Source organism: Lissotriton helveticus, chromosome 9 (genome assembly GCF_964261635.1).
Source record: "Lissotriton helveticus chromosome 9, aLisHel1.1, whole genome shotgun sequence".
NCBI classification, from domain to species: Eukaryota; Metazoa; Chordata; class Amphibia; order Caudata; family Salamandridae; genus Lissotriton; species Lissotriton helveticus.
Genome location: NC_136070.1, coordinates 636,822,976 through 636,850,117, shown reverse-complemented (window position 1 = coordinate 636,850,117; position 27,142 = coordinate 636,822,976). Strand labels below are relative to the sequence as shown.

The window sequence follows — 27,142 nt, the reverse complement described above, 5'->3', positions numbered from 1 at the left end:
TCACATTGTGTCATCATGGCCTCCGGGTCCGTCCACACCACTGTCCTTCTTTCATTTTTTGCTTCAACACTTGGTGAAACTTTACTCATTTTTTATTAATTAACACTCGCATTTGACATGCATTTAAATTTGACACTGTTACAAGATGGCCACCGTAAACACCAGTACGATAGTCCGCTTTCTATCTTTATCAAACAACAGGGAAGCACGCATATCGCGTTCTATTTAAACTTTCCTTCGGCACATACGCGCGAACTATCAGCCGTGCAAACAGCTACCAAGTCCATCTTGAGTAAGCTTCGAGTAAGTACTAGCTTTGTTTGTTCAACCCGATACGACAGCATGTACACTGGCGCTTTATTACGTGTTGGGTTATACTGCACTTAACTCGTTGCCTTAATTCTCGACACACACTCGTACACCTCTTTTTCCTGAATGCTATCACCAGATTTGGTCACACAATCTGTTACATGAATACACTGACACATAACGTTTCACTTGATACCCTGAACCCCAACTTTTGGAACACCTTGCAGTGTTACAGATCCCAGCACATTATACGATGTTGAAATTGATGGGAACAAATGAACGTTGTGTTTGAATGATTTTAATTTTTTGATCACGTACACTGTTTGTAGTATTTTTTGCATGACCAGTGAATTCAACCAGTAAATCTAGTACTGTCTGTTTTGAATTATCGTGATTTAGGATATTCAGAGATGTCCCTGATAATCATTCCGATTATTTATTTTGTTTACAGAGATTTCCCCTGACAAAGGGCCAACATGGCCCGAAATGCATAGGGAATGATGATGAAGCATTTTGGATATATTCATTGATTTATTTTGGAACTCATTTTTGATGTACAAATGGAAAATACAATTTGATAAAAAGAAAACCATCATGAAGTAAAAACTTGAATGAACTTAACCTGGTGTTAACAAACTTTATTATACCAGTGGGTAACTGACACGCAATGCGCAGGGGGACAACTCCCATCGGGATTTGCGATTACTTATTTGCCTTCAACGCTCTGTGGTTCAGAGAGCGAAACCCCAGCTTGCAAGCGACAAACTTTTCACCTTTTCAAACTCTACTTGATTTTGTGGTGCGTGTCCTACCTCTTTTTTTGTGAACAAGGAAAGTGTGCATAACTGGTTTCAAACAGTCATTGCGCACTTAGGAGGGTTGTACGCTCCTCTTCTGATCTTCATCCCCGTCCCCTCACGCAAGCTGCCGCAGTTGGAGGAAAAAAATAAAACGATAATAACATTACTTTATTATCATTTTATTTTTTCCTTTTTTCTCCTGCGTGAAGGCAGTGGGGCGTCGCAGAATTCATCAAAGGTTAGTAACACTTAATTAAACACCACGTGTACTAAAAGTTTTATAGTTGCAAATACTCCAAATTGGAGTTTGCGACTGTAAAATGTTTTGTGCTATGTACTGAACCCATTTTGGGAATTAGTTATTAGGATAAAGTTTGACTAACTTTTAAAGTGTTTTTAGAAATGTAAGTCAATTTGAAGGGGCGTGTTGGAGGTGTCCCTTTAACATAGTGATTACTATCCATATGTATGAACAATTTGCAGCCATAAATCAGATCGCAAACTATTTGAAAGTGATTGACCCCGAAGTTAGGGTGGTAACTAATTCCCAAATTTTGAGAAATAAAAAAACATGTTTAAAAAAGTTTCTGGGGCAGCAGACTGTGGTCCAAGGGGACCATGGCAACTTATATATATCAACACGGGATTCGGCTGATCCCAAGCCTCTATGTCGGCGGGCTCACGGCAGGGGTAGCCACCCCCTTAACATAAACACACTGGACCGGCGTATTCTTCCCTTTGATCACGGAAAAATAATCACACAGGAGCCGTGGCCACTATTCTCTGGTGCAGAAATAAATCTGCACCAGAGAATAGTGGCCACGGCTCCTGTGTGATTCTTTTTCCGTGATCGAAGGGAAGAATACGCCGGTCCAGTGTGTTTATATATATATATATATATATATATATATATATATATATATATATATATATATATATATATATATATATATAACCTACTGGCGGTCGCCAGTAGTTATATATAGTTAGGACCTAGTTACCATAGGAAATTCCGAACATTCTATTGGGAATAACTTTGGCGCCGATTGAGGGATATGCCTGTAATTTTCCTTAAATTTGCCTTGCTGCGCTCGGCTCCTTCCCTGAAAGTTTTGGGGGGATTCGTCAAGCGGGGGCCGAGAAAAAAGGGGAGTCCCAAAACGTGTTTTCCCCATGTTAATTTCCATAGGGACATTCTGACAAGGCTACAGCTCGAACGGCTGAACGGAATTATACCAGATTTGGCAAAATGGTAGGGACTGGTATGCAGCAGTGCCTGTGTATATTTGGTGTAAATACCTCCACTAGTTCTTGAGAAAATTGAATTTGAAATTTTTCAAATGGAATTTTCTATGGGACCTTTAGACACGGCCACAGCCCGAACGACTGAACGGAATTACACCAAACTTGGCAAAATGGTAGGGACAGGTATGCAGTAGTGCCTTTTTCTATATTCGGTGAAAATCCCTCCAGTAGTTGTTGAGAAAATGAATTTGAGCAAATTATATATCTATATGCGCTCAACATTCTATTGGGAATAACTTTGGCGCCGATTGAGGAATCTGTGTGTCATTTTCAAGAATTTTGGCCAGCTCCACGCCACTCCTTCCCTAAAAGTTTCGGGGGGATTCGTCAAGCGGGGGCCAAAAGGGGTCCCAAAACGTGTTTTCCCCATGTTAATTTCCATAGGGACCTTTAGACACGGCTACAGCCCGAACGGCTGAATGGAATTACACCAAACTTGGCAAAATGGTAGGGCCTGGTATGCAGATGTGCCTTTGCTATATTTGGTGAAAATCCCTCCAGTAGTTCTTGAGAAAATTGAATTTGAAAATTTTCAAATGGCATTTTCTATGGGACCTTTAGACACGGCTAAAGCCCGAACGGCTGAACGGAATTACACCAAACTTGACAAAATGGTAGGGACAGGTATGCAGTAGTGCCTTTTCTATATTTGGTGAAAATCCCTCCAGTAGTTGTTGAGAAAATTGAATTTGATCAAATTATATATCCATATGCGCTCACCGTACGTGCACCGTACGCGTACGGTACGGGTACTGTACGCGTACGTGCGCGTACCCTTACGTGCGCGAGCGAGTTTCTGATTGGCTGGCAGTCGACTGTCAACATTTCAAACTGTCCAAACCAGGAAGTGTTAGCGACCATCTTGTTTTTCAGGAGAACTAAGGCACAAGAGAGCCCAAAACAAGAGTGGAAAACACAAAAAGGGGGCAGGGTAGAGACCCCCAACCCTCTAGCCCTTCTCAGCGGGTCCCAAAAGGACCCCCAAGGGCAAAAAATAAATAAAACGCGGGGTACGCGCACCGTACGCGTAGGGTACACGTACCGTGTGCGTACCCCGCGATATTTGTGCTCTCTTGTGCATCACTTCTCCTGAGAAACAAGATGGCTGCTCAGGTGGTCCCAGAAGGATAATAACATATATAAACGTTATCCGCTAATAGAATTAGCATTTACAAAACCTTTGACATTTTTTGAAAAAAAATATAGGTTTCACGCCTGATATAGTTAGGAATTAGCATTTAAAAAACCTTGCAAATTCACTGAAAAAACCATAGGTTTCAAGTCTTATATAGTTAGGAATTAGCATTTAAAAAACCTTGCAAATTCACTTACAAAACCATAGGTTTCAGGACTTATATAGTTAGGAGTTAGCATTTAAAAAACCTTGCAAATTCACTTAAAAAACCATAGGTTTCAGGCCTTATATAGTTAGGAATTAGCATTTTAAAAACCTTGCAAATTCACTTAAAAAACCATAGGTTTCAGGCCTTATATAGTTAGGAATTAGCATTTAAAAAACCATTGAAATTGCTCCTATATAGTTGGTTGTATTAACTATATTTCGCGCACCCGCAATCCACTGCTGATGATGTCACATATTACATCATTCATGACATGGTCAGTGACATCACTGATGACATCACTGATGACATCTCAAATGACATCACTGATGACATCACTGATGACATCACTGATGATATCATTCATGTGATAATACAATGCACCTCCTCACACTCTAATATAACCTTTGATACACCCAGTGTTAAATACAGACTACCATTCTTGAAACCATTGACATACCAACACCAGTTACTACATACGCACTCACTGATTCCTAGGTCTACACACACATTCACTCATTCATCCATAGAATCACTCATACATACAGTCACTCATCAATACAACACTATCATGTGCACTCATACACCTCTATACAGACACACACACTGCCACTCATCCATGGAGTTACTCACACACCTAGTCAGTCATGCAAAGAATCAATCACACTTCCATTTCCTCAACTATACAGTAATACACACAACACCTTACTTATTCAAACATATACTAACACATACTTACTCTCTTATACAATCACTGATACAAGTACACAATAATCCATATAGCCACTCGCACATTCACTGGCTCTCATGTATAGTCATTTATATATGCCAACTCTCACATTCCCCGTAGGGAATACTTTTAATAAGTTTCTTGGGATGATAACTTGTTGCGTGTAATGTACAGTTCCCTGCTGTGTCCTTACGATACAGCTTTGTATGCAGTGTATCCTCTTCCACAAAAATGGTCAAGTCTAGAAAGTTTACCTCTGAGTCACTTATTTCACCACTGAATCTCAGATTCAAGTTATTCTCATTTAAAACCCCCACATAGGTTTTAGCTTCCTCTATTGTCCCATCAAATATAATCAACAGATCGTCGATGTAACGATTCCATGATTTGATTTTCCCATTCCATGTATCATTATTGTCATTCAAGGCTATCTGTTCCCTCCCATGCCATCACTGTGACGATTGCATTGTGTGTGTTTTAAAAGTAATGGCGGCGCGTTCCAAGTTGCAATTGACGAAGGCTCATCGCCGAAACGCGTCTTGTGTGTGCTGGTAGCCAAATAAAGAATCTTTGGCTTTGTACCCCCCTGTGAGTGCCGTTTCTAATTTCACAAGACTGTGTATTGGATTTTGCAGCAAGAATATATATATATATATATATATATATATATATATATATATATATATATATATATATATATATATATATATATATATATAACCAAAACCGATTTCCTTCCGTTGAAGTAACCAGGAGGGACACAGCGGGGATACCAGGAAACAGAACTTTATTTAAAAGCAATTGCATGATGCGTTTCGGCATAATGCCTTTATCAAATGCCATCAAACAACCAGTTCCCTCACCAGCTGCTTTTAAATGTTCACGGCTCATGCGCACTCCTTAGGAACTGTTGAGGAAGCAGCAACGACCTATGCAAACTGGATAGACTCAGCATGTATGCAACTAGCACCCCCAAAAACCTACCATTCTACACGCTCCAGTCCATCGGCCCCCTGGTTCTCTGAACAGATTAGGGATCACAAAGTTATATGTAAAAAATTGGAAAGAAACTGGCGGAAAAATTACCGGGAGGATGACAAAAAGCTACTCAATGCAGAGCTGGGAATCTACAAAGAGATGATCAGATTGGCCAAACGGGCCTTCTTTACCAATCGCATTAAGGAAGCTAGTAATTCCTCTAAAGAACTATTCCGCACAGTGTCCTCCCTAGCAGCCCCCAAACCAGTGGAGGCTCCCCCGAGTCGGGAACTATGTGAAGATCTGGCCAAATTCTTTCAGGGTAAGGTCGAGAAGATTTTCTATTCCCTGGATCACTTAGCTAAGGTCAATCCTCCTGAGACTAATCCAGAGATCTCAGAGACCGACAGGAATACGGAAAGGTTACTTAACTTCTCCCCTATTACTGAGGAGGAGGTTAGGAACCGGCTACAGAGGATTAAATCAAGCTCCCCTTGTGATCCCTGCCCAGCCACCATTGCAAAAGCAGCCCCATCCATCATAGGAGCGGGACTTACCCCACTCTTCAATAACATGCTGGAAAGTGGTGAGTTCCCTATACGTTGGAAACAAGCATCCATTCTACCCCTTCTAAAAAATCTAACCTAGATGTGGCCGATTTGAACAACTATCGGCCCATCGCCAGGTTACCGATACCAGCTAAAATCATAGAGGGTATAATGAACACTCAGCTGAGCGCTTTTCTGGGGACAGGACAACGTCTGGATTCGTCTCAGCATGGATTCCGGGCAGGGCACAGTACAGAATCGGCCCTGATAAAATCTGTCGAAGATATAAGACAAGTGATGGATGCAGGAGACAGAGCCGCCCTGATCCTGCTGGACCTGTCCGCGGCCTTCGATACGGTCCACCACAGGTTGTTGGTGGACCGGTTGGGGGCCTGCGGGATTCAAGGAAAGGCCCTCAAGATCTTGCAGGCCTTTCTTTCCAGCAGGACGAAGGTGGTGGCACTGGGAGACTTTGAATCGGCCCCTTTTGTACTCCTTTGTGGAGTCCCTCAGGTTTCAATCCTGAGTCCGACTCTTTTTAATGTGTACGTCTCCACCCTGGCGCCAGTTAAAAAATCTTTCGGCTTTAACTTAACATCGTACGCAGACGACACGCAGATTGTAGTGTCGCTGCTACCGGGTGGAGTGGAAGACACAGCCGGTAGGTTTAAGGACTGCATGCGCGAGGTCAGCAGCTGGATGGCAGAAAACTGTCTTAAGTTGAACTCAACAAAGACTGAAGTCTTGCTGTTCGGGGCTAAAGATAATTTCTGGTCCCCAAGATGGTGGCCTGAGGAAATGGGGATAGTCCCCTCTCCAGTTACAAAGGTAAAAAACCTGGGGGTACTGATGGACGATACACTATCCTTCAGACCTCAAGTTAACGCCCTGTCCTCATCCACCTACTATGTGTTAAAAACAATACGAAAAGTTCTGCCCTTTCTCCCTGATGAACACAGAAAAACAGTGGTAACGGGATTAGTAATATCCCAGTTAGACTACTGTAATAGCTTGCTGCTAAATACCCAACAGGGGCTGCTAAACAAACTTCAAATCCTACAGAACGCAGCTGCCCGCCTTATCACGGGCACACCTAAGTTTGCTTCGGTAGCACAAGATCTGGTAAAGCTACACTGGTGACCAGTAAGCAAAAGAATAGCTTTTAAGACATTAAAAGGGTTGGGCCCCCACTGCATGACCCCGTTCTTCCAGTGGTACAAACCGACAAGATCATTAAGGTCTGCCGATCAAGGACTTATTGTAGTCCCTAGAGTCAGGAAGGCTCGTTGGGGGGGAAGGAGTTTCTCCCTTGGAGCAGCTAAGGCCTGGAACGCTCTGCCACTGGCCCTTAGGCAGACTTCAGACCTGCTGCCCTTTAGGAGGGCCCTGAAGACATGGTTATTCCCACATTAATCTTTCTGTCATGCACACCAGTGGTCATACAGCGCCAGGACACCGTTTGGTAACAGTGCGCTTTACAAATGTGAAAAATAAATAAAATAAATGCGTCGGTAGCGACAGTCCAGCTGAGCCGCATTGATTTAATGAGATTCCACTGCAGTCTGCATCGGCATGCTGCAGTTCCCAGCAAGCACTTCCCTGGCTTGCTCGGCGGGTTTCCCTCGTGGCTCAATCCCGTAGTGAGTGCTAGAAGGTGACAGGTAAGCAGAGCGTGGAAAACATGCTTTAGGTGAAAAAACAAAGTTGCTGCTAAAACAAAGTCTCTTTTTTGGTCCCCAACGCCCAGCCGCATAAGCCATTGTCCATAGTGCCCTGAGACGTCGAAACAGTGTTCTTGGCCTCTCTGTGGAGTCACAGACTGTGTCTACAGCGGGGCAAAAATGTCCTCGGTTGCGGCGGTCTGGAGATATCCAGTACCCTGGAAACGCCACAAAAGTTGCCCTTGTTGCTCCAGACGCTTGTTGGGCGGGTCCCCCTAGCGAGCCATGGCAAGCGCGCAAAATATCACCAAAACCGATTTCCTTCTGTTAAAGTAACCAGGAGGGACACAGCGGGGATACCAGGAAACAGAACTTTATTTAAAAGCAATGGCATGACACGTTTTGGCGTAATGCCTTTATCAAATGCCATCAAACAACCAGTTCCCTCACCAGCTGCTTTTAAATGTTCACGGCTCATGCGTCGGTAGCGACAGTCCAGCTGAGCCGCATTGATTTAATGAGATTCCACTGCAGTCTGCATCGGCATGCTGCAGTTCCCAGAAAGCACTTCCCTGGCTTGCTCGGCGGGTTTCCCTCGCGGCTCAATCCCGTAGTGAGTGCTGGAAGGTGACAGGTAAGCAGAGCGTGGAAAACATGCTTTAGGTTAAATATATATATTACTTACTGGCGGTCGCCAGTAGGTAGTTATAGTTAGGACCTATTATCCATAGGAAAAGTGTTTTTTGATTTGCCAATATCTTTAGCGCCGTTTGACGAATCTTTGCAAAATTTTCCCAAAAAAAGGTTCACTCAGGTCAGCTCCTGGCTTGAAAGTTTCGGGGTGATTCATCAAGCGGGGACTGAGAAAAAAGTGGAGTTTTCTCCATGTTCATTTCCATAGTAAACTTAATCCAAGGCTATAGCCCGAACTGCAGAACGGAATTACACCAAATTTGGCAAAAAGGTAGCGATTGGTTCAGAAAGCGACCATTTTTTCAAATGGTGTAAATCCGTTCAGTAGTTCCTGAGAAATAAAAAAATAAAAACTTTTGATATCTGGGCAGAGTCTAACCACACATCTCTTGCCTCTGATTGGCTGTCAACACTTCAAACCAGGAAGTGTTAGCAGCTATCTTGTGCCGCGGACCAAGGGAGAAAGAAAAAGGTGAGGGAAAGATAAACAAAACAAGAAAAGGGGGCTGGTTAAAAACATCCTGAACCCCCAGGCCTGCTCAGGGGTCCCACAGGAACGCCCAGGCCCCCCAAAAACATTTCCCACTTTTCAGGTGGAGCCCTCGATGGCCCTGGGGACCACCATCCCCCAGGGCCGGCTCCTGCAGTGTCCCAGTACACTGCTGTTAGCTACGGCAGGGCGGGAGCATGGCTCCAGCCTTGCCAGAGCAAACTCTGCTTTGCTTCCTTGAAGCGAGAGCAGGGAAACCTGCTCTCAGCAGCTCCCCTTTCTCAAAAGCAATGCCGGCTCCCGCAGGAGTCGGGGAGCCGGCGGGACCGTGGGGGCATTGGGGTCCCCCACAGTCCCCAACATGAGGCCAGGCCCCAGGGGATGGGGTCCCCCGGGCCAGAAGCGGCCCGGGAAGGGGGGCAATGTGGCCCTCCCTCCGTCAATAAAATATTAAATAATAAAATGTAATAAAGAGGCCCAGCTCCGGGGAATGGGGTCTCCGGGGCCAATAGAGGCCTTTTTAAAAAAAGTTAATATGTGGCTAAACCCCGGGGATGGGGCCTCGGTGGCTGAAATTGTTATTGTAAAAGAAGGAGGGCCACACAGTCCCCCTTCTAAAAAAAATGAAATTAAAAAAAAGCTGGCATCTCGCCGGAGGCCCTGCCCCTCCCTGCATCACTCTGCAAACGCACCTCCTGGTGCGTTGTAACTTGGGGAATTAATTTCCCTTGAATACTGAGGGTCCCTGGGGGCCATCTAGCCCACCAGATACCTCCATAATGCGCCACAGAGCTGCGTTGCAGAGAGGTGGTCCGAGGCCACGCCCCTTTTTACACCACTCTGTAAACATGCCTCTTAGTGCACTGGTGGTGGGGTGATGAGGTCCTCTTGTGTCCTGAGGATCTCAGGACACAAGTGGACTTCATCCCCCGAGCAGCAGTGCGCCAGGAGCTACTTTTGCAGAGTGGTGTGGAAAGGGGGCCTGTCTTGCTTCTTTCTGCACCCCTGTTGTCTTTTTATGTATCTCTTTTGCCTCCTTCTGCACTTTTCTTGCCTTTTTCTGCACCTCTCTTCCCTCTTTCTGCACGCCTGTTGCCTCTTTCTGCAGCTCATTTGCTTCTTCCTGCACCCCGGTTGTCTCTTTCTGCACTCGTCTTCGCTCTTTCTGTACCTTTTTCTGCCTGTTTTTGCATCTCACTTGCCTCTTTCTGCACACCTGTTGCCTCTTTCGGCAGCTCATTTGCTTCTTTCTGCACCCCGGTTGTCTCTTTCTGCACTCGTGTTCGCTGTTGCTGTACGTTTTTCTGCCTGTCTTTGCATCTCACTTGCCTCTTTCTGCACTTTTCTTGCTTCTTTCTACACCTCTGCTTCTTTTTTCAGCAATTCTCTTGCCTCATTGTGAACTTCTCTCGCCTCTTTTTGCACGTCTGTTGGCTCTTTCTGTGCCTCACTTGCTCCTTTCCACCCTTCTCTTGCCTCTTTCTGCACCCCTGTTGCTTCATTCTGCACTTTCCATGCTTCTTTCTGCATCCGTCTTGCTTCTTTCTGCACCCCTGTTCTATTTTTGTGTACCTCTCTCTGCACTTTTCTTGCCATTTTCTGCACCTCTCTTCCCTCTTTCTGCACGTCTGTTGCCTCTTTCTGTACCCAATTTGCTTCTTTCTGCACCCTTGTTGTCTCTTTCTGCACTCGTCTTCCCTCTTTCTGTACCTTTCCTGCCTGTTTTTGCATCTCACTTGCCTCTTTCTTCACTTTTCTTGCTTCTTTCTACACCTCTGTTGCTTCTTTCAGCAATTCTCTTGCCTCTGTGTACTTCTCTTGCCTGTTTTTGCACCTCTCTAGTCTCTATCTGCACCCCTCTTTCCGCACATTTCCTGCCTGTTTCTGCACCTCTTTTGCTTCCTTCTGTACCAGTTGCCTTTTTCTGCACTTCTCTTGCTCTTTCAGCACATGTTACTTAGTTCTGCACTTCTCTTCCTTCTTTCTGCACCCCTCCTGCCTCTTTCTGTCCCTTTTTTGCCTGTTTGTGCACACTACTACCTTGTTCTGCACCCTTCTTTCCTCCCTCTACACCGCTTTTCCCTCTTCCTGCACCGGTTGGTTCTTTCTGCACTGCTCTTGCTTCTTACTTGCCTCTTTCTGCACTTTTCTTGCTTCTTTCTACACCTCTGTTGCTTCTTTCAGCAATTCTTTCCCCTTTCTGTACTTCTCTTCCTTCTTTCTGCACCCGTCCTGCCTCTTTCTGCACCTCTCTTGCCTCTTTCTGTACGTCTCCAACCCTTTCTGCACCCCTTTTGCCTCTTTTTACACCTCTGTTGGTTCTTTCTGTACTGCTCATGCTTCTTTCTGCACCTAACTTGCCTCTTTCTGCACTTCACTTGTTTTTTTCTGCACCTCTCCTGCCTCTTTCGGCACCTCTGTTGCTTCTTTCGGCACTTCTCTTACCTCCTTCTGCACCTCTTAGTTAGAGGTATTTTAATCCCCCTGACCTATTATGTACTAGGGCCATACAGGGGCGGTCATGCCAATCACAGGGGTACCCCAACCCATAGTGTTCCCTAGTGTATGTAGGTGTTTTCACTGTATTCTAAGTGTCTTTCAGCATAGCTATGGCTCCATGCCTGGCTAGTCAGAGTCAGTTAACTCCAGTACCAGTCAGCAAAAAGTTGGGGGCACATGATGACTTTGCAACGAGGCCTCTTTCTGTTCTTTTGTTGGTTCTTTGCGTACATCTCTTGCTTCTTTCTGCACCTTTCTTCATCTTTCTGCACATGTCCTACCTCTGTAGGCATAGTTAGAAATTAACGTTTTTAAAAAACCTTAGAAATTCACTGAAAAAACACAGGGTTCAGGGACGTTATAGTTAGAACTAGCATTTTAAAAAAACCTTTGAAATTCACTGAAAAAAATCACAGGTTTCAGGGGCGTTATAGTTAGTTGGACATTTCACTCGTACAAAAAAAGAGAAATTTGGCAGTTATAGTTAGTTCAGCTAACTATAACTCACCCCCCGCAATGCACTGCTGATGACGTCACATATTAAATCATTCTTGACATGGCCAGTGACATCACTGATGACACCACTGATAACATCTCAAATAAAATCACTGATGTCATCACTTATGACATCATCCATGTGATAATCTGATGCACCTCCTCATACCCTAATATAACCTTTGATACACCCACTCTAAAATACAGACTACCATTTTCAAAACCATAGACACACCAATACCAGTTAGTAAATACCCACTCACTAATTCCTAGGTCTACAAACACATCCACTCATTCACCCATACAGTCACTCATACATGAGGTCAACAATCAATACAGCATTATCATATGCTGTAAACATATCTATAACGACACAGACCGCCACTCATCCATAGTTACTCACACACCTCTTCAGCCATGCAAAAAATCAATCACACTCCCACTTACTCACCTATACAGTTATACACACACCACCTCACTTATTCAAACATACTTACACATACTTGCACGCATACACAATAACTAATACAAGCAAACACTCATCCATACAGCCACTCTCACAATCACTCACTCTCACATGTAGTCATGTATGTACTCAAACACTCACTTATACTGCCTTTCACATATGCAGTTACTCACACATGTACCACTGAGACATACATTCACTCACCAACATACCCATACACACACTCATCCACCCATACAGCCCTTCACAGATGCACTCTTGAATACATACACCCAATGAATCACCCACTCACACATCTATGCACAGAGTCACACCCCCCACCCACCCACACAGACACTCAGGCATCCATACAGATAATCAGACAACCAATCAATAACCCATATAGACCCTCATTTAGCTACTCACCAACCCATGCAAACGTTTACACACCAACTGACAAACTAAACTGTGTGAATGTCCATATCAGTCACTAACCTATGCATTCAGTAAGACACATTTAATCACTCACTTATACAGTCAGTCACACACCTACTAAATCATCCATTCAGACACCCACTCATTCTTCAATACACCTTGGCCTACATATATATAAAACGTATTTAAACTTTACAGAAACACACAGTCACTGGATGATGTAATCAGTGATGTCATTTGAGATGTCATCAGAGACGTCATCAGTGATGTCACTGACCATGTCATGAATGATGTAATATGTGAGGTCATCACCGAGTTATAGTTAACTGAACTAACTATAACGGCGGAATTACTCTGGTTTTGTACGAGTGAAATGTCCAACTAACTATAACGTCCCTGAAACCTGTGGTTTTTTTCAGTGAATTTCTAAGGTTTTTCTAAATGCTAATATCTATCTATAACTTCCCTGAAACCTATGTTTTTTTCTGTGAATATATATATATATATATATATATATATATATATATATATATATATATATATATATATATATATATATATATATATATATACACCAGCTCCAGCGCACGCACATACTGCATACGAAGGCACTCTGGGGCAATGATTTCGAACACCTTTATTCAGCAGACGCGTTTCAGCATTTAGCTTTCTTCAGTGCTTTAAGGTGTCAGCAGCTTGATTTATGCACAGCGTTACGTTTTTAAATGGGAAAATGTCTCTCCTGATTGGCGCTCATGCAATGTGGCAATTAAAACAGGACTTACGATGTAAACTCCATAAGGCCGCCATACTTTAGAGGTAAAGTCTAATTTTTAAAGATGTTCTGCATTACCATTGGAGTGTTGATGCTGTTCGTTTTTTGGCGTTTCTTATGGTATTTCGGTCCGTGACCACTCGAACGCTGTACTCGATTTTCCCCTCACCAAGCCTCATTTCCATCAGGATGCAGCCGCAGGTAGCGGTATATGACGGCAAACCTTAAATTTGGATAATTCATGACCTCCGGTCAGCGGTGGCACCCTGTAGAGACGATTCGGCTTCTGTATGTGAACATAGCTCCAGTTCCCATCAGAAAACAGACTGTTGCCGAACTCCTGGTGGGTGCCTTTGAAAGGTGAGGATGGGACTCACTTAAACATGCCAGCTCCAGCGCACGCACATACTACATACAAAGGCACTCCGGGGCAATGATTTCAAACACCTTTATTCAGCAGACGCGTTTCAGCATTTAGCTTTCTTCAGTGCTTTAAGGTGTCAGCAGCTTGATTTATGCATAGCCTTACGTTTTTGAATGGGAAAATGTCTCTCCTGATTGGCGCTCATGCAATGTGGCAATTAAAACAGGACTTACGATGTAAACTCCATAAAGCCGCCATACTTTAGAGGTAATGTCTAATTTTTAAAGATGTTCTGCATTACCATTAGAGTCTTGATGCTGTTCATTTTTTGGTGTTTCTTATGGTATTTCGGTCCGCCAGTTCGCTACATTGAGAAGCACTCTCCGGAGCTTGGTAAGTGTGGAATAGAGCGTGTATTTTTAAAGATTAAAATGGCACGTTGTGGTAGGAATGGCATAGAGTGGTGGCATGATTGGTCTCCGTGGATAGGAGCCTTTGGAGAGTGTATATGACTCCTTTGTATTTGGGATGTTATGACAAGGATGTAAAATGATAGCGCCAAGCATGTAGTACGTTTGAATATATGAATATTATTCGTAGTAGATATGAGTCTTTGCGACGTATATATGACTCCCTTTTGAATGATGTGGCATGGAAGTCCAATACTAACGCGAAGCATTTGGCACGGATGAATAGATATTGTCTAAATCCATATTCATGGGAGTATAAAACGCTAGAACCGTAGGAGATTGAAGTCTCATATTATATGGTGGAAATGGGAAGAAACCTTATGGAACATATTTATCATTTACAGGATATATACTGATAGAACGAGTGAATCTTTTTCTTTCTACTTGGATAACTAATGGGATACTGAGCGGTAAGACTGCCTTTTAATTGACTACCATTGCAGTTTGATATGATACAATACTGTACAACATGCCTATTGTTTGACCAGTGATACTGGGTATTTATTACCTACAGAGCAGGATTATTACTAGATACAGTGCGACTTTCTTCTTGTGAGACAGATTAGGTGATAACATTTTGGATTTGAGAGATCATCCAGATAGTTGAGCATTAATTGGAACATCAGCGTGGGGTTTTTCACTCAGGGTTTTTTGGACTTTTACTCTTTTCATTTCGAGGTGTTACACTGTTCTTATATTCTATTTTGGATTTAGCTTAACTGATTTTGACCCTTCGCAACATAATGTACCTCCAATAACGGAGTATAATATGTTTTTCTATTCAGAAATGATTCCTTCACCTTTGATTCACTATTTAATTTTATAATTTTTATCACATGGGTGGTATGGTGGTGGCATTTTTTTTAAATGTACATGATGATACAGTATGGTTTTTAAGTCTAATTTTAGCCCTGAAGAAGTCATAGATGCGGGTGCATCGTTGTTGACGAAACACGTGCTGGCTTTGGATGAATTTTTGAAGATTGCAATATATGACTGAAAAGAAGATTTTTTCTGATTTGACTATTAAAATCACCACAAAAGAAGATTAATTGGACTTCTTTTTACTCGGAGTAAAGTTGTGCTCAGGACATTGTTTCACAATTTTAGTTTGGACTGGTTTTACTGGTCCACATCAGGGGATACAAGTGGCTGTCCCTTTCCTTGGGAGCACACTGTGGTACTTTTTTTTGATTTGGGGTATAAATATTGTCTTTTGCGCAAGGTTGCCACTTTTCCATTGTTTCTGGTAAACTGGCTATGGTGTGACGAGGATGGAAACTCTTGGCATGCAGTACCGAGTTTCCTAAAGTGGGCTTTTTGTAGAGGCTTGTTTCAATTTTGCCCTGTGTGACTTGGACACTAATATCTAAAAAGCTGGCCCTTATTTGATCAATGTGGGCAGTGAACTGTAAATTGAGACTATTGATATGTCATTAACATTTCTGGGCCTGATCTTTGGTTCCCCTCCAAATGACAAAAATATCATCAATATATATATATATTCACTGAAAAAACCATAGGTTTTCTGGGGCGGTATAATTAATTGAACATTTCACTTGTACAAAAACCATAGAAATTCCCCCATAATAGTTAGATCAGCTAACTATAACTCGCGCGCCCACAATGCACTGCTGATGACGTCACATATTACATCACTCATGACATGGTCAGTGACATCACTCATGACATCACTCATGACATCTCAAATGACATCACTGATGACATCATCCAGCGAATGTGTATTTTTCTGAAAATTAAATATGTTTTATATATGTATATCTCAAGGTCGATGGAAGATTAAATGGGTATATAAGTGTCTAAATGGATGTTTTTTTGTAAAATTGATGGCATAACTGACTGATTAAGTGTATCTTAGTGAATGCATGGGTTAGTGAGTAATGTTTAAATATGTAAATATTTGTATCAGTCTCTCACTATGTGTATAAGTGGCTGCACGGGTGGGGAGTAGCTACACGAGTGTCTATAGGGGTTATTAATTGGCTTTTTGAGTATCATTAGGAGTGTCTGAGTGTCTGTATGGTTCGGTGGGAGTATTACTTAGTGCATAGATGCATGAATGAGTGACTCACTGTATGTGTTGAAGACAGCATGTGTGCAGGACTGTATGGGTGGATGAGTGTGTATATGGGTGTGTTAGTGAGTGAATGACTGTCTCAATAATGTCTTTATGAGTAACTACATATATTTTAAACTAGTATATGTGAGTATTGGTGTATGTGAGAGTGAGAGATTGGAACAGTTCCTGTATAAATAAGTAGGTGTCTGTATAAGTGATTGTTTAAGAGAGTAAGTATGTGTACATTTCTGTAGAAGTAAGTGTGCTGGTGTGTGTATAACTGTATATGCAAGTAAATGGATGTTTGATACTTTGCATGTGTGACTATGTGTGTGAGTAACTCTATGGATGAGTGTTGGTGTGTAACCGGATGTATAAGTGTATGAGAGCATATGATGAGTGAGTACATGTATGAGTGACTGTATAGGACTGTTAGTGAATGAGTGGATGTGTGTGTAGATCTTGGAATTACTGAATAGGTTGTTGAAAATAGTATTTGTATGTCCATTGTTTTGAAAATGTTGATTTCTATTTTTGAGTGTGTGTATCAAAGGTTATATTAGGGTAAGAGGAGGTCTGTCACTATCACAAGGATGATGTCATCAGTGATGTCATTTGAGATGTCATCAGTGATGTCATCAGTGATGTCACTGACCATGTCATGAGTGATGTAAAATGTGACTTCATCAGCAGTGCATTGCGGGCGCGCAAGTTATAGTTAGCTGAACTAACTATAACCGGGGAATTTCTATGGTTTTGTACGAGTGAAATGTCCAACTAACTATAACGCCCCTGAAACCTATGTTTTTTTCAGTGAATTTCTACGTTTTTTAAATGCTAATTTCTAACTATACCGTGCCTGAAACCTATGTATTTTTAAGTGAATTTCTAAGGTTATTTAAATGCTAGTTTCTAACTATGCCTACAGAGGTAGGACATGTGAAGAAAGAAGAAAAAACACACAGAAAGAAGCAAAAGAAATGCAGAAAGAAGCAACAGAAGTCCAGAAAGACAAAGAAAAGTGCAGGAAGAAGAAAGACGTGCAGAAATAACAAACAGCGGGGTAGAAAGAGGCCTTGTTGCAAAATCATACTGTGCCCTCAACTTTCTCAGACGGGTACTGGTGGTAACTGACTGACTAACCAGGCCTAGAGCCAGTGCTATGCTAAAAGACACTTAGAATACAGTGAAAACACCTACATACACTAGGGAACACTAGGCGTTGGGGTACCCCTGTGATTAGCATGACCTCCTCTGTGAGGTCCTAATACATAATAGGACAGGGGGATTTAAACTACCTCCAAATCAGAGGTGCAGAAAGGCACCGCCCCCTCCCTTCATCACTTTGCAAACGGGTCCCGTGGCGCATTTTAAGTTGAGGGACTAAGTCTCCTTGAATCCTGAGGATCCCTGGGGTCCAACTAGTCCACCAAGTACCTCCAGTAAGCGCCACAGAGCTGCGTTGCAGAGAGGCGTAGAAAGCGGCGTGGCCTGGACCACCTCTCTACAACGCAGGCCTCTGGCACTTAACAGAGGTACCTGGTGGGCTAGTTGGCCCCAGGGGCCCTCAGGATTGAAGGGGAATTAGTTCCCCAAAGTAAAACGCGCCACAGGGAGTGTTTGTACACATGTCACCTCAGCCCCCTCTTCACCACTGTGCAAACGCGCCCCGTGGTACGTTTTAAGTGAGGGGATTAAGTCCCCTTGAAGCCTGAGGGTCCCTGGGGTCCAAATAGCCCATCAGGTACCTCCAGTAAGTCCCACAGAACTGCATTGCAGAGAAGTGTAAAAAGGGGCGTGGCCTGGACCACCTCTCTGCAAGGCAGGCCTCTGGCACTTTTTGGAGGTACCTGATGGGCTAGTTGGCCCCCAGGGCCCTCAGGATTGAAGGGGAATTAATTCCCCAACATAAAATGCTCCACCAGGTGTATTTGCACACATCTCACATCAGGCCCTGCCCCCTCCCTTCACATCTGTGCAAACGCGCCCTGTGGCACGTTTTAAGTTGGGGAATTAAGTCCCTATGAATCCAACTAGCCCACCAGGTACCTCCAGTAAGCGCCACATAGCTGCATTGCAGAGAGGTGTAAAAAGGGGCGTGGCCTGGACAACCTCTCTGCAACGCAGCCCTGTGACGCTTACTGGAGGTACCTGGTGGGTTAGTTGGTCCCAGGGCACCCAGTATTGAAGGGGAATTCATTCCCCATTGTAAAACGCACCACAGGTCACGTTTGCAGACTGTTGCTGTGAGAGGGCGGGGCCTCCGACATGATCCCAGGTTTTCTTTTATTTATTTTTTATTTATTTTTTTAGAACGGGGACTGTGTGGCCACTTTATTTTAATTTTTTGTGCCCTGGGTACCCCATCCCCCAGGGCCTTACCCATATTTAAAAAAAACACAAAATTGACCAGGAAGGGGGCCGTGTGTGCCCCCCTCCCGTGGCCAATTCCAGCCACAGGGACCCCATCCCCGGGGTATGGCCACATAAATGTAATAGTTTTCTTATAGAGGGGGGCTGCATGGCTCCCCTCATGAGGCCTCTATTGGCCCTGGGGCCACTTTTATTTATAAAAAAAAAATGCTGAGGAGGGGGACCGCGTGGCCCCCCTCCCGGACCACTTCTAGCCCCGCGGACCCCACCCCCCTCCATTGGGGACCGTGGGGGGAGCCCCAATGCCCCCTCGGTCCCTGCCGGCGCACTGCGTCCTGCGGGAGCCGGCATTGATTTTTCGCACGCGGAGCTTCTGACATGCAGCTCCCCATGTGGAAAAGCAATCTCGTTTGCAAGTTCCAAAATTCAAACCAAGTTTGCTATGGCAGGGCGGCAGTCGCGAGGCTCCCGCCCTTGCATAGCAAACAGCAGGGTCCCAGGGGTGGGCACCCTGGGACACTGCAGGAGCCGGCCCTGGGGGATGGCGGTCCCCAGGGCCATCACAGGCTCCAGGAGGGGCCCCAGTCCCAACATCTACACAGCCGGGGGAGGGGTGGTCACCGGGGCTCCATTACAGACCCCAAAATTTGATTAATTAGTGCCCAGGGGCGAGTGGGGGGGGCTCGAGCCCCCCCACAGGTTTTTTTTTTTTTTTAAATAGAAGCCCGGGGGATGACGGACCATGTGCGGGAGCCTAAGCTTTGTTTTTTTTATTTTATCGTCCGGATTCGCAGATCCACCATGGATTTTGCAGGTTTTTTTTTCATTAAAAATGCTTTTTTTGGCCCTGGGCGTCCTTATGGGACCCCCTGAGCAGGCTTAGGGGGTCAGGGTGTTTCTACCTTGCCCCCTTTTCTTGTTCGCGCCTTTTTTTCTGTTTTCTTTTGCCTCAGTTTTACTGAGGCACAAGATGGCTGGCAACACTTCCTGGTTTGAAGTGTTGGCAGCCAATTAGACTGCAGCTCGTGCTCGGCAGGGTGCGCAGATCCACCACGCCTTTATATATCAATATTTTTATTTCTTGATTTTCTCAGCAACTACTGAACGGATTTACACCATTTAAGAAAAAGAGTTCTTTCTGAGGCAAGGGCTACCTTTATGCCAAATTTGGTGTAATTCCATTCAGCAGTTCGAGCTGTAGCCGTGTCTAAACTTTGCTTTAGGAAATGCAATTTTATACCGCTTTTTTAAAATTTTCTCAGGAACTACTGAACGGATTTACACCATTTAACAACAAGCATTTGCATAGCCAATAGGTCTCGCTTTCGTGACCTTATAAGAACACAAAAAGTGTTTTTTAAAGCTAATGTGGGCATGGTAGTGACACGGGGTGCAAGATGAACAACGGAAGTAGAAAGGAAGGGGGTGGAGATGGTTTTTTAAAGCAAGTAGGAGGAAGCAACCAATGATGGAAGCAAAGTAATGGTGTGGGTGGGGGCAGAAGCAACACTGAGGATGAGGTGCGGAAGGAACTTAGGACATAGTTGGGGGAAAAAGCAATACAGGGCACAGAAGGGAAGCTGCAATATAGGATTGCGGGTGGGAGGATCATATGGGCAAAAGACAGCAACATGGAGATGGCGGGGACCAAGCACACAAAGAGAAGCCAGCATTGGTGAGTGGGGAGAAGCATACGGGCGAGAGAGAGGAAGCAGAGAGGTGGGAAAGAGTCACACGAGGAAGATAGTAGGACAATGCATGCACTTTGCATAAACAAAAAGCATTTGCAATGCAATAGGTCTCGCAGAGTTTAAGTTATTGGCATTTTAACCCCTTCACTGCTAGGCCTTTCCCCCTCCTGTGCTATGCCTTTTTTTGGCGATTTGGGGTAGTGCGCGCTTAGGCCCCTGTAACTTTTTGACCACATAAGGTATCCACGCCAAATTTGCGTCCTTTTCTTCCAACATCATGTGGATTCTAAAGGTGCCCAGGGTTTGTGGATTCCCTTTGAGGGGTCCCAGAAAGTAAGCAAAATACAGTAAAATGTTTGCTTTTTTCAGAAAAATGGGAAAAACTGGTTGCAAATGAAAGCCTCTGGGTTTTTCCCTGCAAATGGTATCAAAAAAGGGTTTGTTGGGCTGAAATCAGCATTTCCCCAGCTTTTAGGGAATGACAGTCGTTTGTCAGAGAACTAACATTTTTCACACAGTTTTGGCATTTTTCTGGGACATAGCCTATTTTTGCTTTTTTTAGTGCTTTCAACCTCCTTCCAGTTAATGGTAGAAATGAGTTTGAAAGCAATAATGGATCCTGGAAAGCTATACATTTTAGAAAAGTAGACACAATTCTGAATTCAGAAAGGGGTAATTTCTCTAAATCCATGAAGGTTTCTTTATAGAAACTAACAGTTAAATATTGGAAAAATGGAAAATGAGTTGGAAAAAACAGCCTTTTGTTTCAACGTTTTCACCTGTAACTTCTTGTAATTTTGACAGCTCTTTGAAAGCAATATACCGTTACATCCGTTAGACTTTCCTGGTTGTGGGGATATATAGGACGTGTAGTTTCGCCAAGAACCCGACGAACCCAGAGCCAAAAACTGAGCAGCAACTTGCAATGGTATTTTATTATGTACCGGGTATAGAGCAATTATTCTGGGAAAATGTATACATGGAAAAATCGGTAATGAAAGACACCTATGTATTTCTGAATTCGGTACAAATTATAGAGTTTAGAAACAGTATATATTTCCACATTTTCAAAATGGGGAATACTCATACTAGCATGAGAATTATTGGTCATTTTTCAAAATGATTTTTTTTTTACACAATGTCTTTCATTTTGAAGGGAGAAATGCGTGAAAACTCAATAGGTAATAACAGTTGATTTACAAATCTGAAGTACCCTAAGTCTCCTGATAAAAACGGTACCTCACTTGCGTGGATCTGCCTAGTGCCTGCGACAGGAAACTGTGCAAAACGCAACGTGGTCACACCTCAATTTCACAGGGAAAATTTACCATGTTTTGGCAAAGTGACTAGCTGTAGTTTTTGAACCCTAGCTCGGTATACCCTAGTGAGGTATCATTTTACTCAGGAGAACAAGGGGAACGCTGGGTGGTATGACATTTGTGTCGGCACAGAGATCCCACGCAAAAATGTATGGAAAAGTGTTATTTTTTTACTAATTTTAAGGTTTGCAGGGAATTCTTGGTAGGAAAACGTTGGGGGACCCACGCATGCCATACCTTGCTGGACTCCCCCGGGTGTCTAGTTTTCAGAACTGTTTGGGTTTGGTATGGCTGCCGAGCCCGGGGCAAAAAACTCAGGTGCCCCCCCCCCAAAATAAGGTAGTTTTGCTATAGGTAATTTGTAAGTCTCCACCGTACGATTTGATCCTTTTCCAATTGCAGCCACTATGCATACCCACGCAAGTGAGTTACCATTTTTATCGGGAGACCTGGGGGAATGCTGGGTGGGAGGAAATTTGAGGAGCCACGCAGATTCCACAACTTTACCACACAGAAATGTGAGAAAAAAGCGATTTTTTTTGCAAAATTTGACGTTTGCAGTGGAGTCTGGGTAGGAGGATGATGAGGGACCCACGCAAGCCATATCTCGCTGGACTCCCCTGGGTGTATAGATTCCAGAAATGTATGGGTTAGGTAGGTTTCCCTACATTGCCGCCGAGCCCCGGGCCAAAAACTCATGGGAACCCCTTTGCAAAACCAGGTTGGTTTGTGATAGGTAATTTAGATGTCGCCTCATTAGGTTTTGGGCCCTTGCCTGTTGCGGGTCCTTGAGCCACCCACGCAAGTGAGGTACCATTTTTATCGGGAGACCTGGGGAAACCCTGGTGGGAGGAAATTTGTGTGAGCCCAGTGATGCCATGCTTTCACACACAAAAATGTGTGAAAAAACTAATTTTTTCAGCTAAATTTGAGGTTTGCTAGGGATTCTGGGTAAAGGAACGTTGGAGGATCCACGCAAGCCATACCTCCTTGGAAGCCCCCGGGTGTCTTCTTTCCAGAAATGTGTGGGTTTGATAGGTTTCCTTAGATGGCAACCGAGCTAGGAGTGAAAAACCCATGTAACCCCCTAGGCTAAACCAAATAGTGTTGACAAAATTAGTTGTTCAGTTCTGCAGTGTGATAATTTGGGCGCAATATTGCAAGGAAAATATGACAGACATTGTGAGTTTTGCAGGATATTGTGGATACAATTAATTGTTATATTTCACCAGAGAGACATCACCATGTACTCCCATGGGTTTTCAACAATATCTACAATTGGTAGGTTATTCGTAGGTGGAATGTACACCTTGGCAGAGAGACTAAATAGACCAAGATCCCTGCACAGCCATCTATTCCTGAAAAACACACACATACTGGTTGGATTTGGCATGAGGGCGAGTGATGGTTCAGTATATATCATTTTATTAACAAGAGATTTCACAAAAATGAAATGCACTGTCAATTACATGGACAAAAAAACTGAACCAATGACTCGCAGCTCGTGAGCTGTAAAGCCACTTCAAGGCATCAACCGCTTTACAGGCCATTCACACACCTTTCATACCTGATACACAGAAGACCATTCACACCACCAGGCACGAAAGCAACTCATCACAACATTTACAAAAAAGTGACAAGGTGCACCCTGCTTCAAACATAAAAAAAAATCAATTACTACACAGACATCAAGTCCTCAAACACACACACATACTGGTTGGATTTGGCATGAGGGTGAGTGATGGTTCAGTATATACAATTGGTATTAGCAAGTGATTTCACAAAAAATGAAATGCACTGTTAATACTTGAAAGGACGAGAAACTGAACCATTGACTCACAGCTCGTGAGCTATAAAGCCACGACAAGGCACCAACCTCTTTACAGGCCATTCATACACCTTTCATACGTGTGACACATACAAAACATTCACACCGCCAGCCGCGGACCCATCACATTACTACACTTCCACCAGCAGACAGCGCCATTCAAGGACCCATCACTTTCAGACGTCCACATTCCTGACACAGCAATTACACAAACTCATGGATTACATGGAGTGGCGCTCAGCTAGCACTGTGTGTAGTAACCAGCATTAAGTCACTTCCCACACACCGCCAGCCGAGCGCCAGTCCATGCAAACCACCAGCCAAGCACCAGACCACACACACCAACAGCCAAGCACCAGACCACGCACACCGCCAGCCAAGCACCAGTCCACACACACAGCCAGGCAAGCGCCACTCCACACACACCACCAGCCAAGCACCAGTCCAGGCACACCACCAGCCAAGCACCAATCCAAACACACCATCTGGCAAGCGCAAGACCAGGCACACTGCCAGCCAAGCACCAGATCATGCACACCGCCAGCCAAGCACCAGTCCACACACACCGCCAGGCAAGCTCTACTCCACACACACCGCCAGCCAAGCACCAGTCCAGGCACACCACCAGCCAAGCACCAATCCAAACACACCACCAGGCAAGCGCAAGACCACGCACACCGCCAACCAAGCACCAGACCACGCACACCCCCAGCCAAGCACCAGTCCACACACACCGCCAGCCAAGCACCAGTCCACAGACACCGCCAGCCAAGCACCAGTCCACAGACACCGCCAGCCAAGCGCCAGACCATGCACACCGTCAGACAATCGACACTACATGCAAACCAACATCATATTTTATAATTTTTTTAATATAAATATAAAAATACAAACAAATTGAAAATTGATACAAATATACTAACACAACAACTAAAACTAAATATACTACACAAATGCCAACTTTGAAACTGAACAATAAGTATTAAAGAATAGAGGCCAGGCAGTTTACTTTACCACTCATGGATGCTCCCAAAAATTATTTTGCGTGTGGTACATTCTAAAACAAGCAGGTACGCACAGCCCAGAGTTAGAAGGACAGTTGGGGCAGTACATACGAACCTCCTTCCGCAAACCTCTTCGCCAACAGACTCTACATCTCCGACTGTGAAAATCTTTTGAGGATGTAGGAGGAATTTGATCAGGAAAGGGGCGATCTTTCAATCTGGCAACATCCTCCTCCACTCCAACTCTAGGAACACTTGCCTGTTCCACTAAAACAAGGCTGCCTATTACAGACTCCTGAAACTTTACAAAAGTCATCTTTGACTGAGGAGAAGATTGTTGGAACACAACAAAAGCATTAAAGGTTGCCAAGTGGAAAAGATGGATAGCCAACATCTTATACCAAATGTAAGCCTTACGAAGAGCAGCATACGGTTCCAACCTCTGATCTACTCTGTCAACACCACCCATGTGCCTATTATAGTCTAAAATGCACACAGGTTTGCGCGCTTCTGCAACCTGACCGCAAACAGTCACCGGTTCAGTGCTTTCATCATGTATGGTAGTCAACATGTAGACATCTCTCCTGTCTCAAAACTTCACAGCTAGCAGCTCCTCGCAACGCAATGCACTGCACCATCCCCGGGCAAGCTTTTGACAAACAAGTTATTTTGGGAAACCTTTACGGTTAGAGCGGATTGTGCCACAAGCATCAGTGTCCACTTTGGCCGATTCCCTGAACAACCGCACACCAGTGTAGAAGTTATCTACATATAAATGATAGACTTTGTTAAAAATTTCTCTACCAAGTTCCCACACAATTTTCTCAGTCACTCCAAAAGTGGACGGACAACCAGGAGGGTTAATCCTGGATTCCTTACCGGTGTACACCCTGAAATTAGAGACATATCCAGTCCGACTGTCACACAGCATATACAGCTTAATTCCATAGCGTGCCCTCTTACTAGGAATGTATTGCCTAAAAACCAAGCAGCCCTTGAACAACACCAAAGACTCATCCACTGCAATTTCTTTCCCAGGAGCAAAGATCTCAGGAAATCGATCAATAAAGTGATCAATGACAGGCCGAATCTTGAAAACACGGTCACAATCAGGGTGATCTCGTGGCAAAGCTAAACTATCGACAAAATGCATCATCCAAAGCAGAAGCAAATACCTATCACGACTCATGACTGACGGAAATATAGCAGTTGCCATCAAGGGACTATAGTAGACCAATATGAAGCCATTGATGGTTTCCTAAGCAAGCCCATCAAAAAAGTTAAACCCAATAACTTTTTCATCTCTTCCAAATTTGTGGGAGTCCACCGGGAAGCTCTAGCGTGGGGCTTAAGGCTGGCACTGTTCTCCCTCAAAAACTGTTCTGCATACAAATTAGTCTGCTCAACAATCTCTGCCAAAAACACATCATCCATAAACAACTGAAAAAAATCAATCGGCAAAATGTTTTCAGTGTTCACCCTACACCCTGGAACACCAGGGCAACCCAGAGGTCAGAACTTTCAACGGGAAGACTTGCAGCCCCCTGCTGCTGCCCAGCTGCCTCTTGCCTCACTATACCAACAGGAAGTCTTTCAGCCCCAGGCTGCTGCCCAGTTTTCTCTTGTCTCACTATACCAACGGGAAGTCTAGCAGCCCCAGGCTGCATCCCAGATGCCTCTTGCCGCACTATCGGCACAGCAATGTCCTCCTCTAACACAGGCACTTCATCCTCACCAAAGGTAGCTTCATCAGCACTCAGAGTATCTTCAGCATCAGACGATGCCATGTGGAGAGAAAACTCACTGCCAGAATCTTAACCTCCCACCTCTGCCTCAGAATCAGAGTCAGTCTCTGGACCATGGTCAGAGGAAGAATCAAAAAGAATTCCAACAACTTGCTGAGCAGTAATCTGGCGGCTAGCCATTATCCTTACTAAGAAAGGAGATTGCACAAACAACTCAACAACCAACACTGTGCAAAGTAGGTAAAAAAATGTAAGCCTTTATCACAAAGATCTATATACTGAAAAACTATACAATTCACTTACAAGAGACAGCTACACTCACCAGCACCTACTCTGCAAAGACACAGCAAATAGGCAACGATATCCCACTAGAAAGAAGAAAAAAAAAACATAAATCTACTGAAAACAAAATACACATCAAGCACAAATGCAAAACATGTTTTACAATCACAAAAAACAGAAACCAAACATACTGGTATTATTACACACTTTGCAAAAAACACATTTACATTGAAATAGTACAAATAAGGTCTCTTACCAAACACATGCAACTACACAAACAGCAGAACCACCAGTAACGAAACCGCACACTCCAACAGTCTAAGGAGCAAAAGCCTTGAACAAAAACAAAAAAGGGGAAAATAAAACATTACACTTTACAAGAAAAACAATACACATTATAACAGGCTATGTCACAGGGTATGTCACAAATGGGGCAGAAACAGCTGAATACACATAAACAAATATATGTCCCCTGGAAGCAAG

General features: G+C 43.9%; 1 protein-coding gene across 6 annotated transcripts in view; it reads right to left on the bottom strand.

Annotated features, from left to right (window-relative positions):
- LOC144782893 (uncharacterized) overlaps window positions 1-27,142 on the bottom strand; it is an 853,036-nt gene that overhangs the window by 633,689 nt on the left and 192,205 nt on the right. Inside the window, exon 3 of one of the 6 annotated variants that reach the window (XM_078662146.1) lies at window positions 26,681-26,745. The exons of the other annotated variants lie outside the window; for them this stretch is intronic. The gene's annotated coding sequence lies outside the window, so the exon portion shown is untranslated. The remainder of the gene's footprint in view (window positions 1-26,680; window positions 26,746-27,142) is intronic. 6 annotated transcript variants of the gene reach the window in all.